Below are 16,135 nucleotides of genomic sequence, written 5' to 3' on the forward strand. Positions count from 1 at the left end.
AGAATAGGATTGAAGGGAGGGGCAGGAATCATTGTCATCAAGTTCCATGCACCGCGGGTCATCACCTTATAGGAGTTGGCTAACCGGGTCACGAACATTCCACCGTTAATCTTCGAAGTTTTGCGATCCTTGATCGCGCCCTCTGCCAAGTAAGTCCTCTTGAAAACATTGTTCCTACAAAACAAAGAACAAAAAACCCAGAAGATACAAAAAAACATCAAAACAGATTCCATCTGGGTCCCAGACTAGACTCGTCGAGTCCATGAACGACTCGGTGAGTCGGATGAACTGCGCGAGTCAGTCGACAGGTCGAGCGAAATTCGACCATAACACTCAAAATTTTCTACTGGGGTTTGTCTCGAGATGTTCATACAGTATAGTAGTGCAAGAAATTTCATGTAAAACATCCTAATTGAGTGAAAATCGAAACCCTAAAAATCCTAGATTTTCAAAATTAACACTTTAAAACAATAAAAATGTAAACTTTAACAGTAAAATGGAAGAGATTACATACCTTTATTGCTAGATTTCAAAACTTGGAAGACAATGGAAGAAGATGGGGAGAAAGAAAAAATTTGAGAGAGAGATGCACCCGTCGAGTGTGTCGGCTGTGTGTTTGAAATTAGGGTTAAAACCCTATTTACCCAATGTAAAATATTTATTATCCTCTTTTTTTTAGTAAATAACGTCGACTCGTCGAGTCGTGGTTCGACTCGCCAAGTTGTGTCACGATTTTAGATCTCTGAGTTTTAAATGGACTCGTCGAGTAAGTCACCCCACTCGTCGAGTCACTGATTTTTCTTTTTGAAAAACTAATAATAAGTTTTATAAAACTTTATTTCCTCTTAAAAATTAACTTCAGCCCACCCCACACTCACCATGCAGGCCCTCAATCAATCATTTTGAATAATGAAGAAGATGAAGATTTAAAAATCCTAAAAATGAAAAAGTAAAAAATAAATGAAATCAAACTCTATTGACGGGTTGCCTCCCGCTAAGCACTTCTTTTTAAGGAGTCGTTAGCTGGACTCCTTCCCGCTCTACGTTTCTTCATTTTCCTGCATCGGGAATGCACGCCTAATCTTTTTCGGTTTATACTTCGTCTTGTAAGCGTGTATCTTCTTCTTGTATGCCCATCTCAATTGTTCTCTCTTTTTCTGTGTAGCATCATCTTCAGTTGCATGAATTTCCCTTTTCCTCACCTTCTTCTTCTTTACCCCCATTCTCTTGCACCCTCTTTTGCACTCTTCCTTCTTTAAACTTCATTACTTCATAATTGGTCAAAACTCGAGCTCGAGGTTTGGTTATACGTGACTCTATGAATGGGTTATCAGCATCATCTTTCCTAACCGCTGCATTCCCCACTTCTCCAAAACTTGCCTCCTCTTCAAGTGGAATGTTTTCATCTTCTTGCATTATTGTATCGAGGCACGCTACTTGAACGTGTTGAAAATCATCATATGCTTTAACTCTTCCGCCTTCTACTGCTTGATCTTCTAAAGAATTAGGAAAAATCTTCATGTCCAAATCAGGCAAGGGACTGGTAACAAGCAGATCAAGATCATCCAAGTTGTTGAGATTTTCGACTGGACTCGTCGAGTCCGACGAGTCGACTCGGCGAGTCGGTGCGAATCCCTCACATCCCACTGTGTTTTCTGAATCGGTTCCTTTCAGCAACTTCTCTATCTCCTCCAATTCTTTGTCAACATCATCATTTCCTACAGAAGATAGCAAAAACTTACTTGGATCTTCTTCTTGAAAGAGTACAAGTTCTTTTTGTAGTATTTCATCATCCAAATCAACGAAGGAAATGTCTTCTTTTCTTGCTTCTTCTTGCTTAATCTCTGGTAGAGCTTTAAACACTACTGACTCATCTCCTACCCTCAATGTTAGTGTGGACTAGCATACATCTATAAATGCACATGCAGTATTCAAAAATGGTCTCCCCAAAATAATTTGGATTTCGGGGTCTTCTTCCATGTCAAGCACTACGAAGTCCAAAGGGAATACAAATTTGTCCACTTTAATGAGAAGATCTTCACAAACACCTCATGGACGAATAATCGTCTTATCCACTAAATGGATCTTCATATGAACCGGCCTTGGCTCCGGTAAATTTAGCTTCTTGAAGAAAGAAAAAGGCATTAAGTTAATACTTGCATGAATCGGCCAATGCTTGAGTGGCAAGTATATTTCCAAACTGGCAAGGAATCAAGATGCTTCCCGAATCGCCCTTCTTTTCTGGTAGTTCATTCAATACTAATTCCGCCACTTCTGCCATATCTTTCCTAGCAGCAAAAAGGCCCTTAAGCAAGTTTAAATATTTGGGTGTTTGAAGCATTGTTTCAACAAATTGAATGTTGACTTGAAGGGCTTTAACATGTTCCATGAAAGCTCTGTATGCTTTAACCTTTTCATTAGGCATGGCATTGATTGGGAATGGCAAAGGAGGGTTATAAGGCTTTAAGGAAACAACAGATTTGTGATCAGGGCATGGACTCGTTGAGTCCATTAGAGGGACTCGACGAGTCTGGTCAGGTTTAGCTGAACTCGACTCTTCTTTCTTTTCTGCATGCACCTTAGTTGAGACCTTCTTTGCAGGGGTCATAGGAGTGAAAATTTCTCCATAGCTGGAGGTTATAACATTCACATTCTCCATTCTCGGATTATTCTCGTTTTTACTTGGAGGTTCACCCGGTCTTCTCTCGTTCACTTGATGTACAAGTGGTCCTAGCTGTTTCTCAATGTTGAGAATAGATGCTTGCTGATTCCTAAGTATAGTTCAGGTCTCTTGTATTGCAGCATCATGATCATTGTGTCTTTTCTCAGACGTGGCTATAAATCTTATGAACATTTGTTCTGAGTCGGCTCTCTTTTCCACCGCCGGTTCTTCCTTTTGATAGAAACCCCTCTCCTTTTGCTTGTATTTCTCTTCCTTTGCCTTTTTATATTCTTCGTATGGGAGCCATTCTTTCTTGGGTTTCTGCTAATTCTCGTCGTATCTGTCGCTGCTTGAGTAGAACACTTACACCTTCTTGTTTCCATTTTCATCCAAGTCACAATCCTTCGTGAGATGAGGTCCTCTACAGTTTTCGCATCCAACTCGAATAACATGGATTGTTTGATCCATTTTTGTCATCCTTCTATCTAAACTATTGAGCTTAGCCATCATCGCCGCCATGCCATCATTGACCGAGTTCACTACCCCCCGACTTACTTCATTTCTTGGGTTGTGGTATTCTCTAGAATGTTTAGAGAATTCTTCAATTAATTCCTTGATTACCGGGGGTGCCTTCTTTGTGAGTGGGCCTTGCGAGTCGAACAATTACCTTGTGGTAACATTGACTCCATCATAGAAGATGGAGACTTCTTGTTGGCTATTAAGGACATGGTGTGGGCAATTTCTGAGAAGACCTTTGTAGCTCTCCCACGCCTCATAAAGGGACTCTCCGGGTTGTTGCTCGAAGTTGGCAATGGCTTTCTTTAACTTGGCTATTTTAGAAGGCGGGCAAAAATGGTCTATGAACTCTTCTTTCATCTTAGCCCATGTGGTGACCGACCCGGGGGGAAGTGACTTGAGCCAATCCTTTGCAGCACCCTTGAATGTGACTGGAAGCATACGAAGTAGTTGGATCTCGCGTGGCACATTTGGAACATTGAAGTAATTAGCTACATCATTGACTTCATCCAAGTGCTTGTAGGCATCTTCGTGGTCTTTTCCATAAAAGGGAATCTCCTTGAGTTGAGCGAGTATGGCCCTTTAGCTCGAAAGTAGCAGTAGCAGGAATTGCAGGTTGCACAAGTCCCGGGCCAGTATCGTCACACATCCTCTTCTTCCATTCCCCCATGGGGACTTCATCAATATTAGCCATAGTAATAGCTAAACCGTCCTCAAAATCGGATTCGTGCTCGTATGTAGGTTCTTCTTCTTCCTCCGTCTCGTACTCGGTGTCTTATTTAATCGGGTCTTTGATTGCTACAGAAGCATTGGATGCTCATGATTAACTACTCTTCTTCTTGCTGAAAACGGACTTGAGGTTCTTTAGTGGAGAATTCTTTGAAGAAGCGGATTCTCCAACGGATTTTCCTTTGTTCCTCCTTAGTGCGGATTCCGGGTCTTCGAGAGGAGGGACCAGAGGTGTATCAGATCCTCGACTCATGAAACAACTTTAAATAAAACAATAAAAACGCGTAAAAAGAACAAAAATAAAATAAAAATTAAAACTGTGAACAGCGATGGACTCGCCGAGTTGTCACGAGTGCACTCGGCGAGTTCAAGGCAAAAACAGAAAATTTTCTAATTACTTATTAAAACGGATATTTATTAAAACCTATACAAACTACTAAATTACCTAAGAATTAACTTTGTGTAAGATAAATCCCACACAAAGGATCGATAAAAATAGAAATTAGTGCTAATTTAGAACCGTTCCCTGGCAACGATGCCAAAAACTTGATGTGTGTGAACTCAACTAGTTTTAAATCTACTTTTAATTATAAAATAAACACACAAAGGCAGTGGACCTATCAATTGTGGTAAAGCTAAATAAGTAGGGTATCGAACACAGGGAACGGTAAATTAAAACTAAAGACTAATTTTATCTAAATTAAATAATAAATAGGGGTTTTCTCTAGTTTTACAAGACTAGAAACTTACTAACTATCACTTAAACTAAAAACTAGAAAAGCAAAGATTCAACTAAATTCAATGACGAAGGGAACTTCTGCTTAGTTCAACCCAATTGATCTTATGGTTGATATTATGGTAATAGTGCAATGGATTAATTCTTCTATTGGCTACCGATTCAAGTGATTAGCTTTGCGTTCGCTGCACTAATCCTTAGAGAACAAACTAACTCAAATAGTGATCAGTTGTCTAATTTAATTTAATTCACTAGATTATTTATTCGGGTTAATTTAGACTTGTAATAGCTAACTAATTTGGTCCTTTAGTTAACCTCTTGTTGATGGTCATCACACAAGCTCACACATGAATTTTCCTAATTTTCTATTAATTCTAGTTTCACGTTCGTTATTCCTAAACATATGATAAAGTGGTCACATTAACATATGAGGTTGACAATTAAAAGATGTTCATACTATTTAATTATCTTCCTATCCACAGAAAAATAGTTATCATTCACACACAAGGTTCTTTAACAAGCTAAATCAACAAAATCACCAATATTGAATTAATCCTACCATAAATCAAACCATAGTTTCAATATTGTATCCTCAAACAGAAGTTTAAGAGTTTTAGCTCATGATTGAGGTAATTAACAGCAATAAAACGAATTCTAATTGTCTAACCATGATTGAAAACAATAGATTAGGTAGAATGATGAGAATTTGCCTCAAATCTCCTTCGGAATTGAATTCTAGGTTGTATCTTCGTTCTTCAGATCTCTCCTGGATCTGATTCGCAACTTGCTTCTCCCCAAGGGTTCCAGAATACCTTGTGTCGATCTAGACAACTATTTTTATAGATTCGAACCGACTCGCCGAGTCCAAGACCGACTCGTCGAGTCCATCCCTTAATTCCCGTAAACGGTAAGTCACGGAGTCTTTATCCTCTCGAGTCTTCGATGCTACTTGCCGAGTAGTCGACCCTACTCGCCGAGTCCCTTGTATTTTTAGCCTTTTTCTTCTTTTTTCAACTCCCGAGCTCCCAACCGCTTCTCTTGCTTCCGAGCTTCGCTTTTGGACTGAAAACACAATTCAAACACTTTTAAGTATCTTTTGTCCATGATATGCAATAAATTACCTAATAAATGATAAAAATCTATACTTATTATGAGGCTAAATATTCAAATATCAGTTCGTTATGTATATGCTATTATTAGGGTGTTGTGGTGATACTTGATACGAATATGGGTAGGTGTGGAAGGTAGTATGGGCCCGTACTACTGAAAGCACGGGACCCATACATGTATCAAGGAAGTCACGACCCCTAGGTTTTGTTAGGAGCTAGTCCTCAGGGTTATTATGTGGAATGCCTAATATCTTGTGGCATATTTTTCAGTATGGCGATTACGAGACGTCTTGGGGCAGGATCCGATTCGGGATCGGGATCAGGAGAGGGTGATCAGGATGGATCAGTACCACCCGAGGTTATTAGTCAGATGAGTACGGATGAGTTGGATGCCAGGATTCGTGAGATCCTGCATGATGAGGTTGCTGCTATGTTCCGGGCTGAGTTTTCGGAGATGTTTGGGTCGATCTAGACCGCCATGGCTGAGTACTTGGATGAGCGCTATGCAGCTCTCACAGAGGCGGCTTCCGCGGCAGCTACATCGGCTGTAATAGCGGCAGGGGGAGGAGCCAGTCAAGGTTTTCGGTATCGGGACTTTGATAATACGAATCCCCCTACTTTCGATGGAGTTCAGGATCTAATTGTTGCTATGAGATGGTTGTCATACATAGAGGGCTGTTTCTTCACGTGTTCATGCCCTACAGATCAGAGGGTGAGATGTGCTCTGAACCTTTTGAGGCTCGGGGCGAAGGATTGGTGGAGGTTGACTACGACATCTTATTTGGATGCGCAGCAGGCTGAAGTTACTTGGGATCAGTTCCGGGAGATGTTCAGCACTCGTTATGTTCCACGGATTGAGAGAGAGAGGTTGGCTCTGGAGTTCCTGGAGCTAAAGCAGGATTTAGAGTCGGTGACGGAGATCACCAGGATGTTCACTGAGAGGGCGATGTTCTGCCCGGAGTTTGCTTCGGAGTAGACTCAGATCTCCCGATATCTGAGTATGCTCAAGAGGGACATCAGACAGTTTTTGTCCATGCAGAGGTGTGATACCTTGTTAGAGCTGTAGGAGGCCGCCAGGCGGCGAAAGTTAGAGATGGAGTTGCAGTTACGAGAGCAGAGGCAAGCCCCGGTGCAGTCGCAGTCGGCGCCGAAATGGTTCAAAACCGTTGACTCTAGGGTTGGAGGTCAGAGCAGCCGCACTTGTGAGAAGTGTGGGAAGGGTCATGCCGAAGTTTATAGGTCCGGTGGTGTGTGTCGAAAGTGTGGGAAAGAGGGGCATTATGAGAGGGATTGCCGTCAGTCGGTCCCGGCTCAGGATATCATCTGTTATCATTGTCATCAGGTTGGACATTTGAGGGCCAACTGTTCGCAGCTTGCTACAAGACCGGTGTAGGTTCCAGCACCGACCACTTTAAGGATTACGGGTGGAGGTCAGGGTGGAGCGGAGCCTCCGAGGGCTCAGGGGCGCGCTTTCCAGCTTATGACAGAGGAGGTCAGGGAAGAGCCAGATGCAGCTGCGGGTATGTTTCCATTTTGATGTCTTGTTATCTTGTTGATTATGTGGTATTGTAAATTTGTTCGCCTTTTCGCATGATTCATAGTATGTTTGGGGATCTTAGTGGATAAGAGTTGTAGTTGGTTAGCGTTCAGAAGGATTCTTGGTCGAAAGGTAAGGTATATGATCTCGGTTCTTGGAATAGCAATGGCGTTGCGAGAAGTGTTCAGTTAAGATTCGCATTTCCTTGGAGTTTGGGATGTACGGTGTCGGGAGAGTAACCTGTGGAGGTTGCTCACTCCGGAGGGATTTGGTTCCTGGAGTAGAGGGGGAAACCTTATCAAGTATGCCGGTTTGTCAGCAGAATTTAGTAGTGGGTACACTAAGTGGGGAGAATTGGAAAATTCTCCGGTGAAACAGCAAGAATCCATGGTTGGTTAGCTGTTTGGATTTATTGGTGTTGATTAACTGAGAGTGTGGCATGATTGGAGCGAGGGATAGACAAGTGGGGCAGGGAACATACCATGGTTTCAGGGAAGGTAGTTGGTCGATTTGAGGCCTGGGTTTGGGCCACAGAAAGGATTCCGAGAGCGAAATGGGAGTTCGGAACCCCTAGAGGGCTAGAACAGGCTGCATGGGAGAGACTCTCGGGAAGAATGGTGCAGGGCGACGTGCATCGGTTTTGAGCGATCCGGATAGACTGAAGGCCGGGAGGCGTACCATTCAGGCCAAAGGCTCGGGGAACGGTCCAGATAGGCTGAAGGCCTAGGAGGGCGGTCCAGACATGCTGAAGGTTCTGAGAGTGGTCCAGATAGGTTGAAGGCCTGGAAAGGCGGTCCAGTCATGTTGAAGACTCTGTATGTGTTAGTGGATCAGTATGAGGAGAATTAGTGAATATGTCGCCAGGAAATGGTAATCGAGATGGTCTGGCCCCAAGTATTGATCATGGCGGTGGAGTTCGTTGGAGGTCATGCGTGATGAAGACTGGCTACGGTAGATGGACCGTAGAGATCTACGTGCAAGAGTTCCAATGGTTTAGAAATTGAGGAGTCAATCACCATGGGGTGACTTGCTTTGAATTGCTTTCCACATTCACATGCAGGACAGAGAGTATCATTGCTGTACTTGAGGATTTGAAGACCTCTGACTAGTTCTCCGGTGACCAAATTGTTGATGTATCTGAAGTTGAGGTGAGCTAGCTTGCGGTGCCATAGCCAGCTGACTTCGGATACTGCTTTGGATAGGAAGCATAACTGCGGTTTGCCTATGATCAGAGATACATCCAGAGGATACATAGTACTTTGGATCGAGACTTGATCAGACACGTGCTCCTATCGCTTGTCATTACAAAGAAAAATTGGTCATCAAATTCAACACGATGGTCTGGCTTACATAGTTGACCATCACTCATGAGATTATGTTTAAGGCTTTCTACATAAGCAACCTTTTGAATAGAGAAGTTTCCCGTAGTAAGAACACCTTAACCTCAGATTATCCCATTCGCATTGTTGCCGAATGTGACGATACCACCTTTGCAAATTGACCTGAAATCCCAAAGGTATTCTAACCTTCCTGTCATGTGCAAGGAGCAGGCATTGTCGATTAACCACGCTTCTTCTTGTTCCTCCTTGCACAAGGCCTGGGAGTTACACAGTTAGTTTAGGCATCCAAACTAGTTTCAAGCCTGGGACAAAGGATGAGTTTCTGATTGATGCAGAATCGAGGTTGCAGGGACTAGTTTCGTGTCAACTTTTAATCCTAGTTCTGGGTGTTTGTGAGTTTTTTGGAGTGTTGCGTCTTTTGAAAAATTACGAGGTTTCTGAAAAAGATCAGATTTGACATGAGATAAACCATTTTAACAACTACATTGACATTGACATGCTGGAATTTTAACTTTTGTTTTGAAACTTTGTTTGGTCAGCGGTTTGAAAGATGAGGTAAACTTGTGGCCGGTCCGAGGTTGGTAATATCTGACAATGGTGCTGTTGGAATTTGAAAAAGTTCATTTCGAAAAAAATTTAGCACGTGTAGATTCTTTGGACCTTTTCTCGGATTTGGTAAAATGCCCTTCCACTTATTGAAATTTTGATGTGATTTTAAAAGTGTTGGAGTGGGTAAGATACCTTTCCATTTTGGATCATCTGAGGAATAGATTTGAAAACCATTGCTTCGAAAAGACCTTTCTTTCTTTTGGGCTGTGTCAGATGAGTTAGGAATAAACGTTGAAACTATACATTCCTTTTTGCATGTTTTCTTGATGGGAGAGTTTTTTGAAAAATAGTGAGAGAAAACAAACTTTTCTGACTTTTAGATTTTGGAAATCTGATATGTATTTTATTTTTAGAAAAGGTTTGTCGATTTGTGCCTCGGGATCGAATTTCCTCTTTGAAAGCCTTTTTTGCTAATGTTTTTGGAGAACTGCAGTCATTAGTGTTTAGTTTCGGTTTCATGGAAACCTTTGAAAATTTTTGAAAACGAGGGCTTGACTCATCCGAACTTGAAGATTCAGGGTTTTGAGAGCATTGACCTACTTCAAAGTTCTCTATAGGTAGTTCATGGTGAATTGGCTGAAGAGTCATAAAACCTTTTATTGTGGACTATGGTAAGGATGATTTAGCTACCGTAGCGTAAGTCTGAGTTGTGACTTCAGTGGGACTTTTCTGAGACTCGTGACTACAGTGAGAGACACTACAGTCTGAGGGTAAAGATGGAAAGCCCTTTGAGACTCCGGGACTTTCTATGACAATTTCTTCATCAACAACTGATGAGGTCTTAGAATTTGAATTAATTGTGCCACAGATAGGAGTATGATCACTTGTGTGACCCAAAACCTCAATGACACTATTATTACTTAGATTATGAAGTCTACCGAAGTGGGTTCTGATATCTTCGGGAAAAGTCTTGTCATTGACTGGGAAATGAAATTCTCGGTCCGGAGGGACATATAGTCGATCTTTGTTAAACCGGGGTGAGGAATCCTTTACGGTAGGATATCCATTGGACCAACCCCAATTGTATGTATTGTCCACAGTTCCATTATTTACCAAATTTTCAATAGCTTCACTTTCATTGAACAGTTTTTCGATTGATAGATTTAGGCATACAATCTCACTCTGAGCTAAATCTCTTTGGTTCAAAGCTATCTCTAGTAGTATTTCAATCAACATTTTTGCATTTTTTTCTAAATCTAAATCCTTTTCTAACAAGGCCATTTTGAGTCTTTTGTTGTCCAGTCGTCCTCTTACATGAAACATCTCTTGGGACGCTGTGTTCTTCTCATCTAAGGCTTTGTTGTAGTCTGTAAGGACGACAACACATGTGTCATTAAGATTGTCTATGAAGGGTTGGCAGTCATGCATGTTGTAGTTTAGAGTTTGAATCATGAGTTTTACCTGTTCGACGATGCTTAGTGTTCCATCTTTTGCCATGTAGCAGTAGTTCTTTTCCAGCTTTGTAGACCCATCATCATCAGCAGTTGCTAGCATGCAGATTTTGCCTTTTCCTTTGATATTGCTAATGGCTTCTTCTTCATCTCCGGGTGACCAAATTTTATGGTCTCTTTTGACATGAGCTACGTATGCCCTAGATTTTCCCTTTTCCTCCAATTCTTGAGCCATTCTAAGGTAGAATGCTCTGTCTTTCACTACATTTGCTTTGCAATCTTTTGCAAAATGATTCTCTTTGTTGCACTTGTGACATATCACAACATCATTTTTGTCTTCTGAGGGAGTATCGGAGTCAGTGGTTTGAATGGGCTACGGTGCCTCCTTTGGTTGAGTATTTTGAGATTATGGTGCTGGATGAGAACTTTTGGAACAACGAGAGTGATTATTTTGTGGGTTGAAATTAATGTTGAATGGAGGTTTGTTGAATTGTTGATTTTTACGAAAAGAGGGAGGTGGTAGTTGGTTGAACTGTTTACTAACAAGAGCAATAGCCTTCTGAAATTCTTCTTCATCATCATACTCTGATTCGGCGTTGTACGACTATGGTGTGGTGTCATACGAGGGAGAGTAGGATTGATTATGTGGAGCTTGTGCTATAAGAGCGAGTTGTCCTCCGAAGTCAGCACAGTCTTTGAGTACGGTGGATTCTTGTGCTTGCAGTTCCCTGTAGAGCTTGTAGAGAGACAAGGAATGAAACTTTCTATCTCCTTGAACTATCATCTTAGCAGTAGTCCAATGTCCTCCCAACCCGCTGAGAAATTGAAGGTTTGTTTCATGGTTACTGCGGATGGTGCCAGCATTTGATAAATTGGTGACTATCAAATTGAACCTTTTGAAGGAGTCTTCTAGGCTTTCTCCAGTATGAGCTTTGAAGTTGTTGAATTCATTGAGTGCAGTTGTGATCTTCTTATCTTGAGCTTGTTCTGAGCCTTCGTACAAATTCTTGAGAACTTCCTAGATCTCTTTTGCTGATTTGCAGTTTATGATAATGTCGAAGTTGTTAGGGGAAACTCCACAAGAGATTTCATAAAAGGGAACAACATCATTTTCCATTTTATCGAGATCATCTTTGGTGGGGCAGTTCATGACTGGTTGTCCTCCTCCTAGTCTAGCTGTGGTGCCATCAGTTTGAACTGGTGTAAGAACAGGGACATGTGGTCCTTCTTCTACGGACCGCCATACATCTCTATGAAGTCTCCTTAAGTATCTTTCCATTCTCTGAGACCAGTGATGATATTCATTTGCCATCAGTATTGGAGCTCGATTTGAACCACTAACACTGTTGGAAACATTCAGAGATAATGTTTGTGCCATTTTTTTCCTTTTTTTTTGTTTTTTTTTAAGAAATGAGCATCAGTGGTATATAAAGCCCTTTTGAAAATCAGAGTTTTGTTTTTCAAAAAGCAACCACTATGGCTCTGATACCAATTGCTGAGAGAAAAACTTGAGGTACACTTGAACAAACGTTAGAACAAGTATAGTTGCGGAATAGTTAATCTCAAAGGATCATGAAAGCTCAACAATAATAATAAGTTAGAGTTAGATAGTTAGAAAGTTAGGTGCGGAAATGTAAGGAAATGTAAATGAAAGCAGGTGATATATCAAGTATACACGTAAGTTGATTCATAACATGGAATGCATTCAGACCAAGTTAGTAAGAGAGATCAAACTTAGTGATTAAGTCAAGAATGACTTGCTCCGAAGAGAAATAATATTCAGTTATGTTCTAGCGAACTTTGAGAGTAACGAGAGAATTAAGATGCGTAATTGAGAGATGTAATTGATAGATTCAAAGTTCTTATCTCTTGTTGTTGTTGTAAATTAGAAAGATTGAGCTCTATTTATAGAGACTCACAGATTACATTAGTCCTATCTGATAAGAGTAGCCATGCAAGGCATACTGGACAAAAGAGTGTATACTAAGACAAACAGATAAAAGACTAATCTAACAAAGTAAGATAGTGACTGCGGATGATGATGACTGCGGATGCGGTAGCTGAACAATGATGACAGCGGATCTTGATAGTTGCGGTAGACGAAGTTTAAGAGGGTCACTTTCATGATTCAACAACTAGCACCACAGGTGTAAAGTTTTCATTTTGTTTCGAGTTTGGTCCAATTAGATTTGAACTTTTTCATAATGACATTTTTCCCTTACTTTTTTCTTTTTTAGTTTATTTATTTATTTAAATATTTTTCTGATTAAAGGAAAAAATGTTTGTCTTTCTATATTATTTTTATAATTTTTTATAAAGAAAGAAAAATAAATAAATAAAGTATGCATTCATTCATTCTTTCTTTCTTTCTTTCTTTCTTTCTTTCTCTCTCTGTCTCTCTCTTCTTCTTCTTCTTCTTCCTCTTCCCCTTCTTCTTGTTGTTCTTCTTCTTCTTCTTGGTATAAGAGCACAGTTCATGTTTTCTTTCATCATAACAAAAAAAATCACTCATTTGAAGAAAATAATCACCATAGCACGTTCTCAATCCTACCCCGTCATGCATTGATTCATCATGAGTTCATCATCAACAAATTCATCACCACTTTGATTAGAACCAACTGTTATACAAGTGAATTTTATTTTTTAAAAGTAAAGAGTGGTTTATCAATACTCTAAAGATGGAGAACATAAGTTGTAAGCTAGGTTTACTAAAGGATAACACTTCAAAAATCATACATTTCTCCTTCGATTATGAGTTTCAAGTCTAAATGAGAAGAGTACATGGAATCGGAGATGGAGATATGGGGGGGGGGTTTGTATGCCGGTCAAAAAAACCCACACACATGTGGATTTTTGTGCGTTGTTGATTACATCACACATACCTGTTGTTCGAAACTGATCTGTCGGTGAGAGAAAAGGGGGATTACCACTATACGAAGGAAGAAAGTCTAGAAAACGTATAAATAGCAAGCGGTGAAGAAAGTACTCCAACTCAGATTTCTGAAGATGACGAACCTTCGATCTTCTGATTTGTCTTACCACCTCCCTATTATTGGATATGTAAGAGAGATGGTGCTCCAATGCAGATCTATGAGAAGAAGAAAAATGTTGTTACTACCAAATCTATGATGGTGGCGTTGTTTTACAGATGCAGGTGTTGACCGGTGGTACCATTGACCGCTGGTGGTGGTGGTTGTTGTGTTGGCTAGTGCTGGTGGTTGTATTGTTGACTGATGATTGTGTGTAAAAATGAAACATATCCGAAAGATAAGAGAGAACGAGAGATCAACTGGGAAAGTGGTGGTGATGGAGATGACAATGACTGACAGTGGTGATGACGGTCGCTAACAGTGGTACATCAGCATTCATATATTCCAAAAAATGGTAGTGTGTCGATGTTTATATGAAAAATGGAAGAAGATGGGACTTTTGTAACGTCCCAAAAAGTCAGAGTAAAATTTTCATTTTTAAAGCAACAAGACATACATTTAATCTTGTTCCAAAACCAATCAAAGTTATTATATCATGTGAACATCATTGTAAAAATTAGAAGCGGTCAATGCGGAAACTCTGGGGGATGCAGTGCAGTTACGTCGGTTCCTTCCATTTAGAACCGAAAGTACATGGAACCATTAAATAGAAGTGTGAGCGTAAAGCTTAGTGAGTTACCCAAACTACATCATACTATACATAAAATAGAGATTGTTATGTTCCAACCATAGTCTTACAATTGCCATTATTCCATGAGTTGTATCATGGTCTTTCCTTGCCAATTCGGGAGGCATAACCGGGGTCTTACAAACAAGTGCCAAGATCCACCTCCTGGTCTTTCAAGCAAGTATCACAAAGACAACTAGCATTCTACATATAACTACCAAGGTCTAGACCCTGGTCTTGCATACAATTTGTCGGGAGCCATATGATGGGTTTTATACAAACAATCCTATGTGTGCATGCAACCCTAAATTTGGATCTATGTTTTTCTCTATTAGACATACAAGCATTGAAAACAAAAGGAAAACCCTAATATGCATCTAATAATTCGAAATCTACAAAGATTAGATCACATACCTTTGTTTCTATATAGTAATAACAACCAATTCTTGAAGATCCTTTGCTTTGAGAACAAGTACCATAAGTGTAGTACCTCTAATGGCTCACAAACACACTAGGGCAAGAGGATGAATATGAGAGAGAGAGAGAGAGAGGGAAGAGGAGTAACTTGCTCAAAAATTCGGATCTTCTAGGGTTTCAAGAGGGTGCATAAATTCAAGAGGCCAAGGGGTCTATTTATACTTGAGGCTAGCTAGGGTTTTGAGGTAGAAACCCTAATTCCTTAGCTTAGGGCATAAGCAAGTGCATGGACCCCTTCCTTAGGGCTTGGATGAAAATCACTAGAACTTTCTAGGGATTTTGGCCCTCTCTAATAAGGGTGATCCAATGGCCCAAAACCATAACGATCAAATATTTACAAAACAGCCCCTGCACTTTCAATCCGTTCCTTTAATCCCAAAATTAATTCCAAATTAATTTCTGATTATATACTTATTAACAATATGATTTCTAATTGATATATTATTCTTATAATATATTAATAAATCATATTTATGCACCAATTTATTATTCTAAATAATAAAATCAACCTCTCTCTCCAATAGTCATCTTGTCTAATTGCCGGTGTGAAGCCAACCCAAAAGGACCATGCTACTATCAAATCAAGTACATACCAATTATAGTTATGGGCTTAGAAACCTAATCTAATAGTCTTCCACTTGGATAATTCTAATAACTAAAATTACAAGTATGAATTCAGAATCTGATTAGCAATCGTAGCTCTCAAAAGCTGTTGTCGAACTCTGACCTAGTCAATGACGCGTCCTTTAGATAAGGGATCATATAATCCTTTGTTCTGCAAGGTAATGTGTGGACAAAGACATGGAATAGAATCATTCTCATTGTCCAACAATTTGTTTCCTAATTTCTGATTTGTTTGACAACAAACTTAATTGAACACATCAATTTGGTCCTAACTGGGCCCGACACATAAGTCAACACGAAATCATCGAGGGGCCCAAGATATCACTTTCACCCTTTGGGATAAAAGGAACAAATAAACTTTGACTTATATGCTTGTACGATTTACTCATTAAATCGTACATAACAATACATTTTATGATGCGTTTACGCATTATCAATGCACAACCAACTCCTAAACAACAACTCGTATATCTCGGTTTAAAGATTATATGATATTATCGTCTCAAAATTACTCATGATAAATTCCATGAAGTAAATCAAATGAGCATGGGTTTAATCCAATACTCAAATCCTATTTCAGGAGTACTCATGAACGTTGCAACAAACATTTGCTATGTCTAAGCAGTTAGACAATCTACAAGCCAATTCATGACAGTCTTAACTCATTACTTACTTCCAAAGTATGATGGACTGTGGATAATTTGAATAATCCAATTATTCATGAAGTAGAACATGCAAAAGTGGAACA

At 40.0% G+C, this 16,135-nt stretch overlaps 1 non-coding gene across 1 annotated transcript; it reads left to right on the top strand.

Moving 5' to 3' along the window:
• Positions 1-3,383: 3,383 nt before the first annotated feature.
• On the top strand, positions 3,384-3,490 carry LOC111900204 (small nucleolar RNA R71). Its single transcript, XR_002853154.1, has one exon. It is a non-coding gene; the product is annotated as a small nucleolar RNA R71 (small nucleolar RNA).
• The last annotated feature ends 12,645 nt before the right edge of the window (positions 3,491-16,135 follow it).

Source organism: Lactuca sativa, chromosome 2 (assembly GCF_002870075.4).
Source record: "Lactuca sativa cultivar Salinas chromosome 2, Lsat_Salinas_v11, whole genome shotgun sequence".
NCBI lineage: Eukaryota > Viridiplantae > Streptophyta > Magnoliopsida > Asterales > Asteraceae > Lactuca > Lactuca sativa.